The 17,143-nt window shown below is 44.9% G+C and overlaps 1 protein-coding gene across 2 annotated transcripts in view; it reads right to left on the reverse strand.

Moving 5' to 3' along the window:
• LOC115177790 (junction plakoglobin) overlaps positions 1 to 12,181 on the reverse strand; it is a 30,000-nt gene extending 17,819 nt beyond the window's left edge. Inside the window, exons 1-2 of one of the 2 annotated variants that reach the window (XM_029738752.1) lie at positions 12,028 to 12,181; positions 9,401 to 9,506 (exon numbers count right to left, since the gene is read on the reverse strand). The gene's annotated coding sequence lies outside the window, so the exon portion shown is untranslated. The remainder of the gene's footprint in view (positions 1 to 9,400; positions 9,507 to 12,027) is intronic. The other variant, XM_029738751.1, reaches the window with a different exon arrangement.
• Positions 12,182 to 17,143: the final 4,962 nt, after the last annotated feature.

The raw sequence follows: 17,143 nt of genomic DNA on the forward strand, positions 1-17,143 counted from the left end.
TATTCTGCCTCTCACTGTTCAAATAAACCTACCATTAAAATTATAGACTGATCATTTCTTTGTCAGTGGGCAAACGTACAAAATCAGCAGGGGATCAAATACTTTTTTCCCTCACTGTATAGCCTCGCTACTGTTTTTCACTGTCTTTTTACTGTTGTTTTTATTTCTTTACTTACCTATTGTTCACCTAATAGCTTTTTTGCACTATTGGTTAGAGCCTGTAAGTAAGCATTTCACTGTAAGGTCTACACCTGTTGTATTCGGCTCACCTGACAAATAAACTTTGATTTGAACCCCACTATTGTTCTTCCTGAGCTACTGGGATAGTTTGGAGGATTCTGATCTTGGGTCAGTTTTGCATTTCCCCCACTAATGGTTAAGGTTAGGATTGGGGGAGGGGAATCTGATCCTAGATATACCTAGGGGAAGCTTTACCCTACAGCATTCTGGACTGATGGTCAGGCCTTCCAGGAAGCACAACACAATGAGGGCAGGAATGTCTGACTGTCAGAGTGCGCCCAGTGGACGAGAGTGAAAGACAGATGAATGTGGTTTGGCGCCAATCGCTTGATTCCTGGATTGACATTCCACACTAGCCCCATACATTTAGCCTCTTTCGACACACACTTTCCCACTGCGAACATCAACCAAAATAGTCCTAAGCTGAAAACGCTGTTTCCCCCTCTCTCTCTAACCATCTCATCTTGTACGGCAAACAAACACCATCACCTCCTCTCAGACAAATAAGTCTTAACTATTGTCATACATCCAAACCATCCCTTCCTGACTAAACGGGCTCACACAGACGCTGTGTCAGTGGATGATTAACTAGGTTCCACAGATGGTGTGAATACTGCTCATCATCTCCAGCCTCCACTCACAGGCATGTCAGACTGGGGAGTGTCCTCATAACCCTGGCAAGTTGTGGCACTGTGCACTGTCTCTCTTTGGCTCCTATCTGGCAAAAAACACACCCATTCGCTGGGGAGTATAAACCATAGCAACATCTCTTTACAACCCTATCCATTTATACACCGACTTGAATCAAAAATGGCTATTAGCTTAAGCCTTGACACACTCAAAAGAGATCCAGCGGACCTGGTTTACCAAGATAAGTTGACTAAACCAGGCTAGCCTAAGCTCCACCCCAAAAGGAATGAAGAGGATAAATGACGGAGTGGAAGAACCCGGAGATAAAAGGAGATAAAAAGGCTTCAATCCGTGTCAAAAGCCTGATGGGGAAACAAATAGTGGTGGATGTGTGGCAAGAGGCATCATAGACCTTCACAGTCTAAACATTGTGGATCTCTAAAGCCATACATCTACATTTGAGAGCAGTAATACAATGTGCAGAATTTATTCCTGGTCTTGTAGACAGGTTTGTTTTCTTGATCCTGGCCACATGTGCTGTTAAGCCAGAGGTAGACTTGTTCCAGAGACAGCCATAAGAGACAGAGAGATCAAGAGACAAAAAAGACAGTTGTGACAGAGGTGGGTGGGGGTGGTACAGATCAAGCAGATTAAGTCCCATTACCACACATCTGTAAAGCTGCGTTCACTATCTGTGTATAAAGCGGACCTGCCTCTCCCCACCAATGCCCACACATCAACACATACACACTAGGGAAACTGGGTTAGCGAGATTAAGAGATTTTCCGTCCAAACCTACTCCTGTTTCCCGGGATAAATAATAATAATAATAATATAATGTCATGTCTAAAATCGGTCTTCTCTACAGACTTCTCTGCATGATCAATCAACACTCAGGCCAGTGACAGAAAGCGCATCTCATATGGAGCGCAATTCACAATGTAGGTCTTCAGTCTTGCGCAATACTCACCGGCCCTCCGCTGGCCTCTAACTCTTGTGGAGTCCCGGGAAAAGCTAGACTAGAACGTATTATATTTGTGGACTAAGAGGGATGCAAGCTTGCTCGTTTGCTGAATGTTAAATGCAGTGGCAATAGACTATAGCAGTTATTTATTCAGACCCATAACCATTCACTCTCGGTGAAGAGAAGCGAAATCCGTCTGCATCTTATTCTCGTATATCATTACAATGAAGGCCAACGAAACATTTTATTGAACTGATGAGAGCAAGGAAGAAATGAAGCAACAGGAGAGGTAATACGCATTACCGACGTCGTACAACATTAGGGGAAATATTATGAAAAGGTAGGCTAATGAGTCAGCCTACTAATTATACAAATGTAAAATAGGCCATATTATATTTCAAAATTAAAATCTAACTAACAAATGTAACTTTGCAGGCTGCATGTCCTACACCAGCATCACGTGTTCTCTCCCAGCGTCATGGTTTGAACAAAGTGCGTAATTCCAGTCCATGCAACACAATAATACAGCCCACAGTTAAAAAGAGTACTGGAGCTTGTTTAAAATGTATTTACTGAAGAGGGCATACAACTATGGGCTTGGATCTTTTTCTGCCGTGCGTCATGTGCAGTAGCCTATTGGATAATGGCACAATCATTTGGGCTTTTTTTGGGGCGTGTGCTAATAAAATGTCTTTAATGTAGGGCTCACCTGGCTAAGGTGTCATCAGGCTTGAATTGTCATGCCGATCACAGCTCTGATCAAATCCTAACATATTTATGACACTTCCGGTTTTGGTAGAAAATACATGTTATTTAGAAGACACTCTTATATAGAGCGACTTACAGTTAGCGCATTAATCTTAAGATGGCTAGGTGGGACAACAGGCATAGTGAGTACACCTTCCCTCAATAAAGTAGCTATCAGCAAAGCCAGCTAGTAAGGGGGTGGGGTATGGCGAGGATGGTGATTATTTAAAATACTCTTTGAAGAGTTAGGGTTTCAGGTGCTTTCGGAAAAGATGGGCAGGGACTCTGCTGTCCTAGCTTCAGAGGGTGGCTGGTTCTGCCATTGGGGTGTCAGGACAGAGACGAGCTTGGTCCTGCTGAGTCATAGCTGCTTGGAGTTGCTGAGAAATACCGGGTTACCCAGGAGAAAAGCGATTTATTCTCGGGATGGAACATTTTGTAAAAGACCGGGGGAAAAATGTAACCCCCCCCCCAAAAAAAACACACATTCCTGCCAATTCTCTAAATGGATTTGCAGCCCCGCTGCTAAGAGGCCATGGTCAGTAAGTGCTCCCTTGACACAGTTCACACACAGCTGTGTGCCCCCTGTGTGTGTCTGGTAGGTGGTTTTGGTCTAGCTAGCCTGCTGAGAGAAAGCTTAAACCACCACCTCTTATTCACACTCTCCCACTCACCCTTCACTTTGTCCACTGTGGGACTACTGGAAGAAATAGGGGTTAATTGGCCAACTGTGGAGTGTAAAAATCTATACGGGAGGATGTGCAGTGGTGTGGAGCGTGATGCTAAATCGATCGACTGTGTGGGGTACAGGAAGTTGTGGTTATTCCACGGTCGGACCAGGCTATGACTCAGCAGCACCGGGGGTCTGGATTGTTGTTTTCCCAGTCAGAGGGATAGACTACACAACATTTGCTACACAGAGATAATTGTTTCCCATGTAGATACCACATCAAAAACTAGGTTGGGCCAATATTTAGTTACAGTTATTAGTCAAAATTGAAGGTGCAGGAAACTACTTAGAAGGTGAATGCTCCCCACTTGAGCGTAGGCTACACTCCATTTATACCAACTTCAGTGGCCCTCAACCTAGAGCAAGACAAAGGAGATGGTCATGGACTACAGGAAAAGAAGGGCCGAACACACCCCCATTCACATTGATCAAGTTCCTTGGTGTCCACATCACCAACAAACTGTCATGGTCCAAACACACTAAGACAGTCGTGATGAGGACACGACAACACTGTTTCCCTCCCATGCCAAAGATTTGGCATGGGTCCCCACATCCTCAAAAAGTTACACAGCTGCACCCTCGAGAGCACCCTGGCCGGTTGCATCAGTGCCTGGTATAGCAACTGTTTGGCATCCGACCGCAAGGCACTACAGAGGGTAGTGCGTATGGCCCAGTACATCACTGGGACCAAGCTTCCTGCCATCCAGGACCCATATACAAGGCAGTGTCAGAGGAAGGCCAAAAAATGTGTCAAAGACTCCAGTCACCCATGTCATAGACTGTTCTCTCTGCTACAGCACGGCAAGCGGTACCAGAACACCAAGTCTAGGTCCAAAAGGCTCCTTAACAGTTTCTACTCCCAAGCGATACGACTGCTGAACAATCAAATGGCCACCCAAACTATTTGCATTAACACCACCCTCCCCCTTTTTGTTTTTACACTGCTGCTACTCGCTGTTTATTATCTACAAAGTCATGTACAAATTACCTCGACTAACCTGTACCCCTGCACATTACTTGGTACCAGTACCCCCTGTATACAGCCTCATTTCTTATTTTATCAAGTCAAAGCCTCATTGTTATTTTTTTACCTTAGTTTATTTAGTTAATATTTTCTTAACCAACAATGCAGTTAAGAAAATTGAGTTAAGGGGCTTGTAATTAAGCATTTCACGGTAAGGTCTACACCTGCTGTATTTGGCGCATGTGACAAATAGGATTTGATTTGAGGTTAGAGTCCAGGTTGTGAGTTCGATCCCCGGCCAAGTGTTACCAAAGACTGTAAACATGGAACCTGATGAGTCTCTGCTTTGCACTCGGCACTAAGGAGATAGATTGGAGGTAAGGCCCTGCGATAGACTAGCATCCTGTCCAGAGGGTTCACTCATCTACGATAATCGATCATTTCAATAAGCATTTTTCTACGGCTGGCCACGCTTTAACACCTGGCTACCCCTATCCCGGCCAACAGCTCTGCACCCCCTGCAGCAACTTGCCCGAAATCTGGATCCCTACAATCAGCTGGGCTAGACAATGGACCCTCTCTAAAATGATGCAACCCCTATTACTAACCTGTTCAACCTCTCATTTCGTCTGAGATCCCCAAAGATTGGAAAGCTGCCACAGTCTCACCCCTCTATTCAAAGGGGGAGACACTCTAGACCCAAACTGTTATAGACCTATATCCATCCTGCCCTGCCTTTCTAAAATCTTTGAAAGCCAAGTTAACAATCAGATCACCGACCATTTCGAATCCCACCGTACCTTCTCCACTATGCAATCTGGTTTCCAAGCTGGTCATGGGTGCACCTCAGCCACACTCACGGTCCTAAACTATATCATAACCGCCATCGATAAAAAACAGTACTGTGCAGCTGTCTTCATCGACCTGGCCAAGGCTTGACTCTGTCAATCACAACATTCTTATCGGCAGACTCAATAGCCTTGGTTTCTCAAATGACTGCCTCGCCTGGTTCACCAACTACTTCTCAGATAGAGTTCAGTGTGTCAAATCTTGAGAGCCTGTTGTCCGGACCTCTGGCAGTCTCTATGGGGGTGCCACAGGGTTCAATTCTCGGGCCGACTCGTCTGTATATATCCATGATGTCGCTCTTGCTGCTGGTGACTCTCTGATCCACCTCTACGCAGACGACACCATTCTGTATACATCTGGCCCTTCTTTGGACACTGTGTTAACTAACCTCCAGACGATCTTCAATGCCTTACAACACTCCTTCCGTGGCCTCCAACTGCTTTTAAATGCTAGTAAAACTAAGTGCATGCTCTACAACCGATTGCTGCCCGCACCCGCCCGCCCGACTAGCATCACTACTCTGGACGGTTCTGACTTAGAATTTGTGGACAACTACAAATACCAAGGTGTCTGGTTAGACTAAACTCGACTCACATTAAGCATCTCCAATCCAAAATTAAATCTAGAATTGGCTTCCCATTTCACAACAAAGCCTCCTTCACTCATGCTGCCAGACATACCCTCGTAAAACTGACTATCCTACCGATCCTTGACTTTGGCGATGTCATTTACAAAATATCCTCCAACACTCTACTCAGCAAACTGGATGTAGTCTATCACAGTGCCATCTGTTCTGTCACCAAAGCCCCATATACTACCCACCACTGCAAACTGTACGCTCTCGTTGGCTGGCCCTCGCTACATATTCGTCGCCAAACCCACTGGATCCAGGTCAACTATAAGTCTTTGCTAGGTAAAGCACCGCCTTATCTCAGCTCACTGGTCACCATAGCAACACCCCCCCTGTAGCACGCGCTCCAGCAGGTATATTTCACTGGTCATACCCAAAGCCAATTCCCCCTTTGGCCGCCGTTACTTCCAGTTCTCTGCTGCCAATGACTGGAACGAATTGCAAAAAAACAAACAAATAAAAATCACTGAGGCTGGAGACACATCTCCCTCTCCAACTAAGCATCAGCTGTCAGAGCAACATACCGATCACTGTACCTGTACACAGCCAATCTGTAAATAGCCCACCTATCTCACCACCCATCTCTATGGCCTATTTATTGCCTTACCTCCCTAATCTTCTACATTTGCACACACTGTACATAGATTTTTCTATTGTGTTATTGACTGTACGTTTAACTTTGTTTAACTGTTTTTGTCGCACTGCTTTGCTTTATCTTGGCCAGGTCGCAGTTGTAAATGAGAACTTATTCTCAACTGGCCTACCTGGTTAAATAAAGGTGAAATATATTTTTTTTAAATCAACTCATAGGCTCCTGCGAGCTGCTCCAGCCCTACGAGCTGTTCCAGCTACTTTCTTAGTCCATTTATCAGTCCACTGATAACAGCCAGTCGATGGAACTCCCCTCTCGGCTCCACTAGCATACCAAACCCCCACTACAGTCAGGCACATTGAAAGGCTTAAGTACACAAAGCAGGGCCCTGCTGGCAGGATCACATGTGAACCAGAGCGCCAGCACACATTCTCCAACTTGAAAGAGGGGACGATATCGGATTCTATGAAAATCCATGTCTAAGAGAACCTGCATGTCAAATACATTTTACGTCTGTTTATAATATGCTTTCAAGAGTCAAAGCATGAAGCCTCTCGGACTTTAAAATTGAGGATTAGGCCTAGTCTGAGTTTTAGAGTTTGGCTTACTGGACTTGATGAAATGCTTCATTACCACCCTAGCTAAATACAGTGACAGCATTATAAAAACGGTGACCAGTCCCAAGACAGTAACAGCATGGTTTTACATTACAGCAGCTACATGGTGCCATTAGCAGTGATTCGTCAGGAGAAATGCAATGCCTTAGCTAATGTTATTACGGTGTTGACATAGCCTGGAAAAAACAGCTAGCCTGGAAAAAACAGCTAGCAAATAAACGATGACTTGCAAGTCATTCACCAAGTCAACGTAGGTTCTATTAGACAGTGTAACACAATAATGTCTAACCAGTAACTGATTATTTAATCATCCTAATTAGGCTTCGATCTGTCAGTAGATGTGTCGAAAGCGTATTACACCAGACCAGAGGGCATACAGCTGGCGCAGACTGGGACGAGCTAGTTGGGTAATTCATGTTTACTCCCTGTACGCTCCTCGCACTATGAATTATAGGAGGTCAGTGTTGTCTCCGAGGTGTGGAAGTGCAGAGTTGGATCAGATTACACAGAGAAGGGAAGGAGGAAAGTGTGTAGCAGTAGAACTAGGCCTTCATGTCTGCGTGGCTTCTCTGATGTAACAATGACAGTGTGAGGGTCTATGGAAGGCTATGTGGTCTATGGAAGAAGGCTGAGCCGCCATTGTGGTATCTGAAGAGCTGAGCTTGCCTTGTTTCCCCATCTCCATTGTTATAGAGCCCTCAAACTCAACTCTTGACCCGAAGCCAGTTCCACTGCTTCCCCCCCACCCGCCATCGTTCCCCTCTAATCAAGGACTGATTTAGACCTGGGACACCAGGTGTGCACAATTTATTATCAGGTAGAACAGAAAACCAGCAGGCTCCAGCTCTTGTAGAGTAAGAGTTGAATACCCTTGTTAGAGAGTAACAGGAGGCTGTGTTGCCACTGCAAGGAAGGACGATGCTGCATGAACTCTGATGTAACATGCTGGGCTGCTGTCCACAATTACTCTGTATGGAGGTAGAATGGACAAGGAGGCTTGTGTCACAATATCTAGGGTGAATGGGAGGACGTCAATGGGAGCGAATGGAAATAAGTATTTTATAGTGAGCTCAGTTTCTCAGTTCTTGAGAGGACTATACAAGAGTTTTCTATTAGAACAACTAGATTGGATGTCCGTCGTCGTTTGGACAGCGAGGTTCGCTTGGTTCCATCTAAAGCCCTCCGTTAGGGTTAGCGGGGAGGCGTCGCCTGCTGCAGCGTGGATACTGGGTATATGCATGGCTGTACTGGTGAGCATTGAGGCGACACGACAGATTATGAATATTTCAGAAAGATCAGAGGCGGAAGGGAGGCTAGGGAGAGCGGGGAGGATTCAGTTTGAGGGGACGCTAAAGAACACCACACACACCCCAGAAGAAGTTAGTCTGACTAAGCCTGTACCAGACATCTTTGGAGGGGAAGCCGGAACAGTTGCATTTACCTGCAGTGTTTAGGCTTACACTTTTAAAAATGTTCTTCATGTAAACCCGTGACCAATATAAAAGATGACAGGGGACTGAAGCACGGACGAATAATTGCAAATAACGTTTTCTTTCTTTCCTTGATGTAGTGAGGTTATTGTGAGGCGTTGCTTCCATAAAGGTCACCTACACATTGCGCATCAATCATCGTAACAGACACTTCATATCTGTGTGTGAATTATAGTCACTCTTCTAGATGAGGCTGATGATTCTCTTCTGATACAGCGTCTCGACGGTGAAGAATTCCCAGTCGCTAGCTTTGCTTTTCCACCACACCCGCACTCCTCCCTTCTCCTCTCCCGCTCGTTGGAGTGCAATTAAACGGATGAGTAGGAAGTGGGAGATGAGAGAGCAGGGTGAAGAGGGACACCACAGCAATGACTAGGAGTAATCATCCAAGTCAACTTAGTGAGAAGCACTGCTCAGTGTAGGCTAAACGAACCAGCCCAACTGTAAGACCTGTATTTAAGTCACCCATGGATTCAGGAATCCAGTCCACTGCAGTCCCTCCCTTCTTGTGAAACTATGTCAGTAATTAAATAATTATCAAAGGTAATATATTCATAAAAGAAACAGACTGTAATGGATGCAGCTATTTCCAGCATGCTGTCAGCAGATGTGGCCTGGTGGTTTATGAAGAGCTGTCTGATAGGAGCCGATTTGAAAATAATACAGTTGGCAGAGTAGTACCAGACTTCCAGAGCACCAAGTGACGGGGAAAAACGGTTGTTAGGCCTCCCAAGAAAAAACTGTATTGAGTGAATAACTCATATTCGTGATGGTAATGGGAGCACAGCTGTGTTGGTCGCCCGGGCGATGCCAGCCTGGATGGATTCTTTCATGTCGTGCCACTGCTGCCACTCCACTGATGACTGGGTTCCAAGACGCTTTGGGCCTCTATTGCTCGCTTAAATCATAGCATTCTCAAAGTTAGAAGCTCAGGTGTCAGACCTACCTGCTGTTTTGCGTCGATAGGCTTTACTACTTCATATCTTCTGCTCCGCCCTTGTGTAATGTCCTTGACATTTGCAACAGCCGTCCAATATGGAAGTCGCCTTAGTCTGGGGATAACATATCAAAAGATAGTGATTTTTGTTCTATGCCAATAATAAAAATAATTGTGGCAAAGGGGAGGGTAGAAGTCAGAGTAAATCTGCTTTGGGTTGATAACAGCATTGTCTGAGAACTTATCTTAAGTCCCTGTCCGGTTGATTTAACCCTTAGGAGATTAGGCCGCTATCGTCCCACCTCCTCTTTAACCCCAGATAAAAGACGAGTCCATATCATGGCTGACCAGAAAAAAATCCCAATCTTCCATCCCCCGTATGTAGCCTACACATGCACGCAAACACGCTCAACCTAGATACACACATTGGCACTGAGGCCTGGTCCCACGCATGGTCTGATTAGGTTCTGTGGCGTAACGGAGCTCTCTGTCGTGCTCAGGCGCCACCAGGGAGGGAGGGCATGGGGTGAGGAGAGAGACTGAAGTCAAGAAGAGGGAGGAGAATTAGGCAGGGAAGGGTCACATTTGAGAAGTGGCAAACGTGGAACCAAGTTAGAGACACAAGTAACAAGACAGCATGATGAAAAAAAGAAAGGAAGGAAAAGAAAGATGAGATATACGGAGTTGGTTGAATCGTCAGTAATCCCCTTGCTGGACATTATCAAGGAATTAAGTAAGGGGAAGGATTAGCGCCAGTATGACCCCAGCTGCAGCTGAAAATCTCAGCCTAACCCCCCCCCCCCCCCAGACTGCACCTCATGGCACAGCACCAGCAGCATGGCAGGCCAGGAGAATGCACTGGTGTAGAGAATGTGTGAAACTCAATTCAACCTGACATCCATTCAAAACATCAGCTGGGCTCACTGGTCCAGATTCAGTACGCTGTTGAATGCCAAAATAAACTTGGTTGTTTTGATGCCATTGTTCTTGTTTGTTTCTGGTCATTGGAATGACATGATCATGACTGGTGTGAGAGGAGAGAGCTCTCCATTTTGACAGACATCTGTCCAGCTCTAATCGCTGTGCCATGTCAAATTTGACTTGGACAATTATTAAAGTTGGTCTTGGGAGTATTTGAAAAGACTAAACCGTAAGATGAGCGAACGAGATAATGTTATTTCGGTTGCATGTTGAAAATGGATTTACTTGTGAAATAAAATGAGAGGATCTGTGCTCCGTTATCGCATTGGCATAGAGTGGGGTAGTAAAGCTACTGTAACTAATGGCATATGGTTCCCTTTGGACAAGGATGAAGTATGAGGCAATAGAGGTTCACCGGTATGGATAATGTCATCAGCCTGAACACCTGGTTTGTGTCCAATGGGCCTTGATCAAAAGTAGTAGTGCACTATATAGGGAATAGGGTGCCAATTAGGACAAAGACCTGGACATTACTGGCACTGGTTCCCTTGTGGATCTGAACTGCCCTAAAAGAGAATGTACTGTAGGTGTGAAGGTCTTGTAAGGACATTTTGGTATCAATGCCTCATTGTTGATCAGTATTATTCATCCTAACCCATGATGTATGTATGAACCATGCAGGGCACTCATGTCATGCCCCACCCCCAACTCACTGGTGTTGTCAAAGCCCCCAGCAGATCCCTTGAATAGAGATTACATACTAGGGTGGCGCAGCGGTCTAAGTGAAAGAGGTGTCACTACAGTCCCTGGTTCAAATCCAGGCCGTATCACACCCGGCCGTGATTGGGAGTCCCATAGGGCGGCACACAATTGGCCCAGCGTCGTCTGGGTTTGGCCGTCATTGTAAATAAGAATTTGTTCTTAACTGACTTGCATAGTTAAATTTAAAAAGTGTAATGCCTTCTGTAGGACATAGCTTTGGCCCTGACTAGGGGGGCAGTGGATTTGACAATGGACGAGGGGTAGACGAACTTTGATCGTCTCTCACTCTCTGCTGTGTACTGTCACGGTTACACCACAAATGACTTTCAGCTCTATTCTATTGAAGGATAAAGGAAACCACACACTGCTCGTTAGTATCACTGATCTTTAATAAGCTCTATTCTATTGAAATTTGCATGATATCAAGAAGTTGATCAATAATAGTTTGTCAAAAAAATTGTTGCCACATCTATTTGGCAGGAACAGCGTTTGACAAAACCTTTTGGTGACAAACTAACAACATTTGCTCTTAAACAGGCAGGAAGGAGTAAACGGTTTCTGTTGCATAACGTTTTGTAACAGGAGACGTTTTGAAACGGTATCGGCGTAATGAATACACCCACCATAACTAAATGTCCGACTTTAACCACGTTTGGGTGGTGACTAGACACTTGACAATAGGAAAGGAACATTACGCTATTCTGCCATCAGGTTCAGAGACAAATACAAAAATTGACGGAGACAGAATGTCAGAGATAGTCTACATTGTATCCAGACCGGGAAGAACATTTATGGAACGCTGGAGATTCGTGTTTACAGTTTACAGACAGGCGCAACACAGGAATGGAGAAACTGTGACTATCCTATCCCACTCTACTGACTTGACACGAATTTACTCTCTCCGAAGACTGTCAACACACGGGAATGTGACAATAAACACATATCTTTCTTACCTGTCAAAATACAAGAAATTGTTTCGAATATTCCAAGTCTACGCAGGTCCACAAACAGACTTTTCCAACGATATACTTTGTCCTCTCTGCCTCACCTCAACTGCGGTAGGATGAGACTCAGAACAATGAGTAAAAAGCCTAACACCAGCGACTCCGCCCCTCTTACCATAGCGCTGTCGACCCGACCCGAACCGACCCCACCCTTCACTTCTCCACAATTTGGAATGTAAACGCAATTGGCCAGAACAAAACAAAGCTGGGTTTACTTGAGTCCATACAGTAATATGAATATTAACGTTGTTTCCCAAACGTATTTTTGGTCAACTACATTACTAAAACATTGTTCTTTTGTTGTTTTGTTTTCGAATTTACAACTATGGATAAAATGTTAGTGCGTTAGCATGCCCTGCTCACACACAGGGGTATTTGTCTACCTGTGTGAGAAAGTAGACTACAGAACGGCCACACCTTAGGCTACGTCATGAAACTTGCCTAGGCAGAAAGGTGAGTCACATGGGTAGACTAGCTTTTATGTCGCGAAGTGGTAGCATAAAATCGTATCACATTTTTAGAGAGAAGACAGCCCACAGTGGTGGAAAAAGTACCCAATTGACATACTCAAGTAAAAGTAAAGACACCTTAATAGAAAAATACTCAAGTAAAAGTGAAAGGCACCCAGTTAAATCACTACTTGAGTAAAGTCTAAAAGTACTTGGTTTTAAATATACTTAAGAATTAAAAGTTAAACTATTAATAATGTAAAATTCCTTATGTTAAGCAAACCAGACGCCACCATTTTCTTGTTTTTTAAATTCATTTACGGATAGCCTGGGCACACTCCAACACTCAGACGTCATTTACAAACAAAGCATGTGTGTGTAGTGAGTCGTCAGATCAGAGGCAGTAGGGATGACTAGGGATGTTCCCTTGGTAAGTGCATGAATTTGACAATTTCCCTGTCCTGCTATGTATTCAAAAATGTAACTAGCACTTTTGGGTGTGAGGGAAAATGTATGGAGTAAAAAGTACATTATTTTCTTTAAGAATGTAATGAAGTAAAAGTTGTCAGAAATATAAAAAGTGAAGTAAAGTACAGATGCCCCAAAAAGCTACTTAAGTAGTACTTTAAAGTATTTACACCACTGCGCACAAATACACTCCACAAACGTCTGTGACTTTCACCATGGAGACAGCCCACACAAATACAGTCACACAAACCACAAACATCTGTGACATTCACCATGGATTTAATGTAACCAGGCACTTTTGCTTTGTTTTTGTTGTCTGCTTTTTCTGCTTTTTTCTTCTGAGGAAAATCACACAAACTTCATCCAAGACAGTGAGGATGGGGTGTTGTTGCCGCTAGACGCCCATCTAAAGTCATGAGACAGGGAGGAGAAAGTGATCTAAAGTCATGAGATAGGGAGGAGAAAGTGATCTAAAGTCATGAGACAGGGAGAAGGAGAAAGTGATCTAAAGTCATGAGATAGGGAGAAGGAGAAAGTGATCTAAAGTCATGAGACAGGGAGGAGAAAGTGATCTAAAGTCATGAGACAGGGAGAAGGAGAAAGTGATCTAAAGTCATGAGATAGGGAGAAGGAGAAAGTGCAAAAGACAAGATAAATCTGGATCCATAATTTTAACCCACATTCAAGCTCTCATTCGTCTTTTGGAAAAACCTTTCTCAGTGGGCACAGAGAGAGTTTTAGTAACTTGTGGATGAAAATTCAAAGTGGCACCCTGCATGGTGTTAGGAGTCTAGAAAGGATTGAGAATGCGGTTACGTGAGGAAAGTAACAGAGAGGAAGTGAGCATATGGAAAGTGTTTCTCTCTCCCATGCTGTATGACAGACTGAAATAGGTCAGTCCATATCCTGCCTCAGGGGGTATTGTTGTCAGGCTAGCAGCTAGCTGTCCATTGTGACAGCGATATTCTATCCCCCTAGACTGGAGGAGACAGGGGCCAGGGCCGGTGGCACGGCATATTGGGTCAGTGCTGCTGATTATATAGGCCATGCGTCCGGGTGTAACAGCATGTGTGTGGTTGACAGACGAATGTCTGAAAGCATTAGGGCTAATTAACGCTTCTCGTCACAAATTGTGTACTTTGTGACTGTGTTGCCTAGCCTACTCTTAGTAAATTGCCGTTGTGAGTGAACCTATTAGAACCTAACATGTAAACCTATTAGGAAGAATGTATCAACAACTTGCTGGTCAGGGAACCTGCGATTTCTTCCAAACTTGAGATTTGGTTTGACCGGTCCATTCGTGAATCAAAACTTAGACTTTGGCTCAAGAGATCACATGATTGGTCATGTCACAATAACTCACTTTAAATTCATTCTGATGCTGTGTAACATGATTACAATCGTGTATTACAATAATAAAAGGCCCTTCATTTGTTTTAAATCAGTTCTATATCATTAACTCTGCTAAGCTTTCTTTACAGATTACTGGATATTGTGGATAAGTGGCCGTAGGATTTTCAGTGAAATGAATGGTCCTATTGTTTAAACACTGCATGCCTTGTCCTTGAACATTAGCCAGGAGGAATTAAAGTGTGGGGTTCATGTGGGTTTCTGACTCTGTCCTGCCACCTGTTTTGGGGCCTTCAAAGACGGGTATTGACTCTTTGTTAAAATGGGACCATTGAGGTGGAGCTTCAAAAGATTTTCTCCAGAATCAAAAACAGAACATCCATCTGGTTTTCTTGTATGGGCAAGCATAACACACCCTCTTCCTCTCTCTCTCTCTCTCTCTCTCTCTCTCTCTCTCTCTCTCTCTCTCTCTCTCTCTCTCTCTCTCTCTCTCTCTCTCTCTCTCTCTCTCTCTCTCTCTCTCTCTCTTTCTTTCTTGTGTTCGCACACACACCACAATGCCTCCTTCTACGCGATATCACAGATGTATTCATTGGCTTGTAGTAGGGCTTGTAACTGCTCTGAACTTTCTACATAGGGGTCATCTGAACATTCTGATGACTGTATTTGGGTGCCAGTGACCAATCAGGCCTCTCCGACCTCAAAGCAAATGGACCAATGAATCTCAGTGTATATGACTGAGTCAGTCTTTCACTCCAAGGTCATGGCTGGCTGATATGGTGTCCTGCCTCACAATACTCCACTGTCTCTGCTTTTACACCCGACAGGAAATGGCCCCATTGTCCTTGGGAGAGGATGAGGCCGCCAGTCCGGGACCGGACCAGCCCCATCGGCTCACTGGCTGGATTGATGGAGAGTGTTGTAAATTATTAATGCTTGTTTCCCCAATGTGAGACACTGTAGTCTTGTGTTTAATGTGGAAGAATGGACAGTGGGAAGCTATATAGGATCTCACACCACAAGACAGAATTAGACTACTCTGCTACTTTAAAACATGTTTGAGTGATTCATAGTGTAGAGAGGTTCAAGTACCAATGATTTTTTGGTGGATTAATATGGATAATAATATTGTCTATAAAGCGGATTGTTTAGCATGCAACAGCTATGACAGAGTACGTGTGATAAAATCTATAATGTCCTTTGTAACTCAGTTGGTAGAGCATGTTGCTTGTAACGCCAGGGTAGTTGGTTTGATCCCAGTGCCAACCATATGTAAAATGTATGCACGCATGACTGTTGCTTTGGATAAAAGCATCTGCTAAATTTCATATTATATATTTATATATATACACTGCTCAAAAAAATAAAGGGAACACTTAAACAACACAATGTAACTCCAAGTCAATCACACTTCTGTGAAATCAAACTGTCCACTTAGGAAGCAACACTGATTGACAATACATTTCACATGCTATTGTGCAAATGGAATAGACAACAGGTAGAAATTATAGGCAATTAGCAAGACACCCCCAATAAAGGAGTGGTTCTGCAGGTGGGGACCACAGACCACTTCTCAGTTCCTATGCTTCCTGGCTGATGTTTTGGTCACTTTTGAATGCTGGCGGTGCTTTCACTCTAGTGGTAGCATGAGACGGAGTCTACAACCCACACAAGTGGCTCAGGTAGTGCAGCTCATCCAGGATGGCACATCAATGCGAGCTGTGGCAAGAAGGTTTGCTGTGTCTGTCAGCATAGTGTCCAGAGCATGGAGGCGCTACCAGGAGACAGGCCCGTATATCAGGAGACGTGGAGGAGGCCATAGGAGGGCAACAACCCAGCAGCAGGACCGCTACCTCCGCCTTTGTGCAAGGAGGAGCAGGAGAAGCACTGCCAGAGCCCTGCAAAATTACCTCCAGCAGGCCACAAATGTGCATGTGTCTGCTCAAATGGTCAGAAACAGACTCCATAAGGGTGGTATGAGGGCCCGACGTCCACAGGTGGGGGTTGTGCTTACAGCCCAACACTGTGCAGGACGTTTGGCATTTGCCAGAGAACACCAAGATTGGCAAATTCGCCACTGGCGCCCTGTGCTCTTTACAGATGAAAGCAGGTTCACACTGAGCACGTGACAGACGTGACAGAGTCTGGAGACACCGTGGAGAATGTTCTGCTGCCTGCAACATCCTCCAGCATGACCGGTTTGGCGGTGGGTCAGTCATGGTGTGGGGTGGCATTTCTTTGGGGGGCCGCACAGCCCTCCATGTGCTCGCCAGAGGTAGCCTGACTGCCATTAGGTACCGAGATGAGATCCTAAGACCCCTTGTGAGACCATATGCTGGTGCGGTTGGCCCTGGGTTCCTCCTAATGCAAGACGATGCTAGACCTCATGTGGCTGGAGTGTGTCAGCAGTTCCTGCAAGAGGAAGGCATTGATGCGATGGACTGGCCCGCCCGTTCCCCAGACCTGAATCCAATTGAGCACATCTGGGACATCATGTCTCGCTCCATCCACCAACGCCACGTTGCACCACAGACTGTCCAGGAGTTGGCGGATGCTTTAGTCCAGGTCTGGGAGGAGATTCCTCAGGAGACCATCCGCCACCTCATCAGGAGCATGCCCAGGCGTTGTAGGGAGGTCATACAGGCACGTGGAGGCCACACACACTACTGAGCCTCATTTTGACATGTTTTAAGGACATTACATCAAAGTTGGATCAGCCTGTAGTGTGGTTTTCCACTTTAATTTTGAGTGTGACTCCAAATCCAGACCTCCATGGGTTGATAAATTGGATTTCCATT

Source organism: Salmo trutta, chromosome 38 (assembly GCF_901001165.1).
Source record: "Salmo trutta chromosome 38, fSalTru1.1, whole genome shotgun sequence".
In the NCBI taxonomy this organism is placed as follows: Eukaryota; Metazoa; Chordata; class Actinopteri; order Salmoniformes; family Salmonidae; genus Salmo; species Salmo trutta.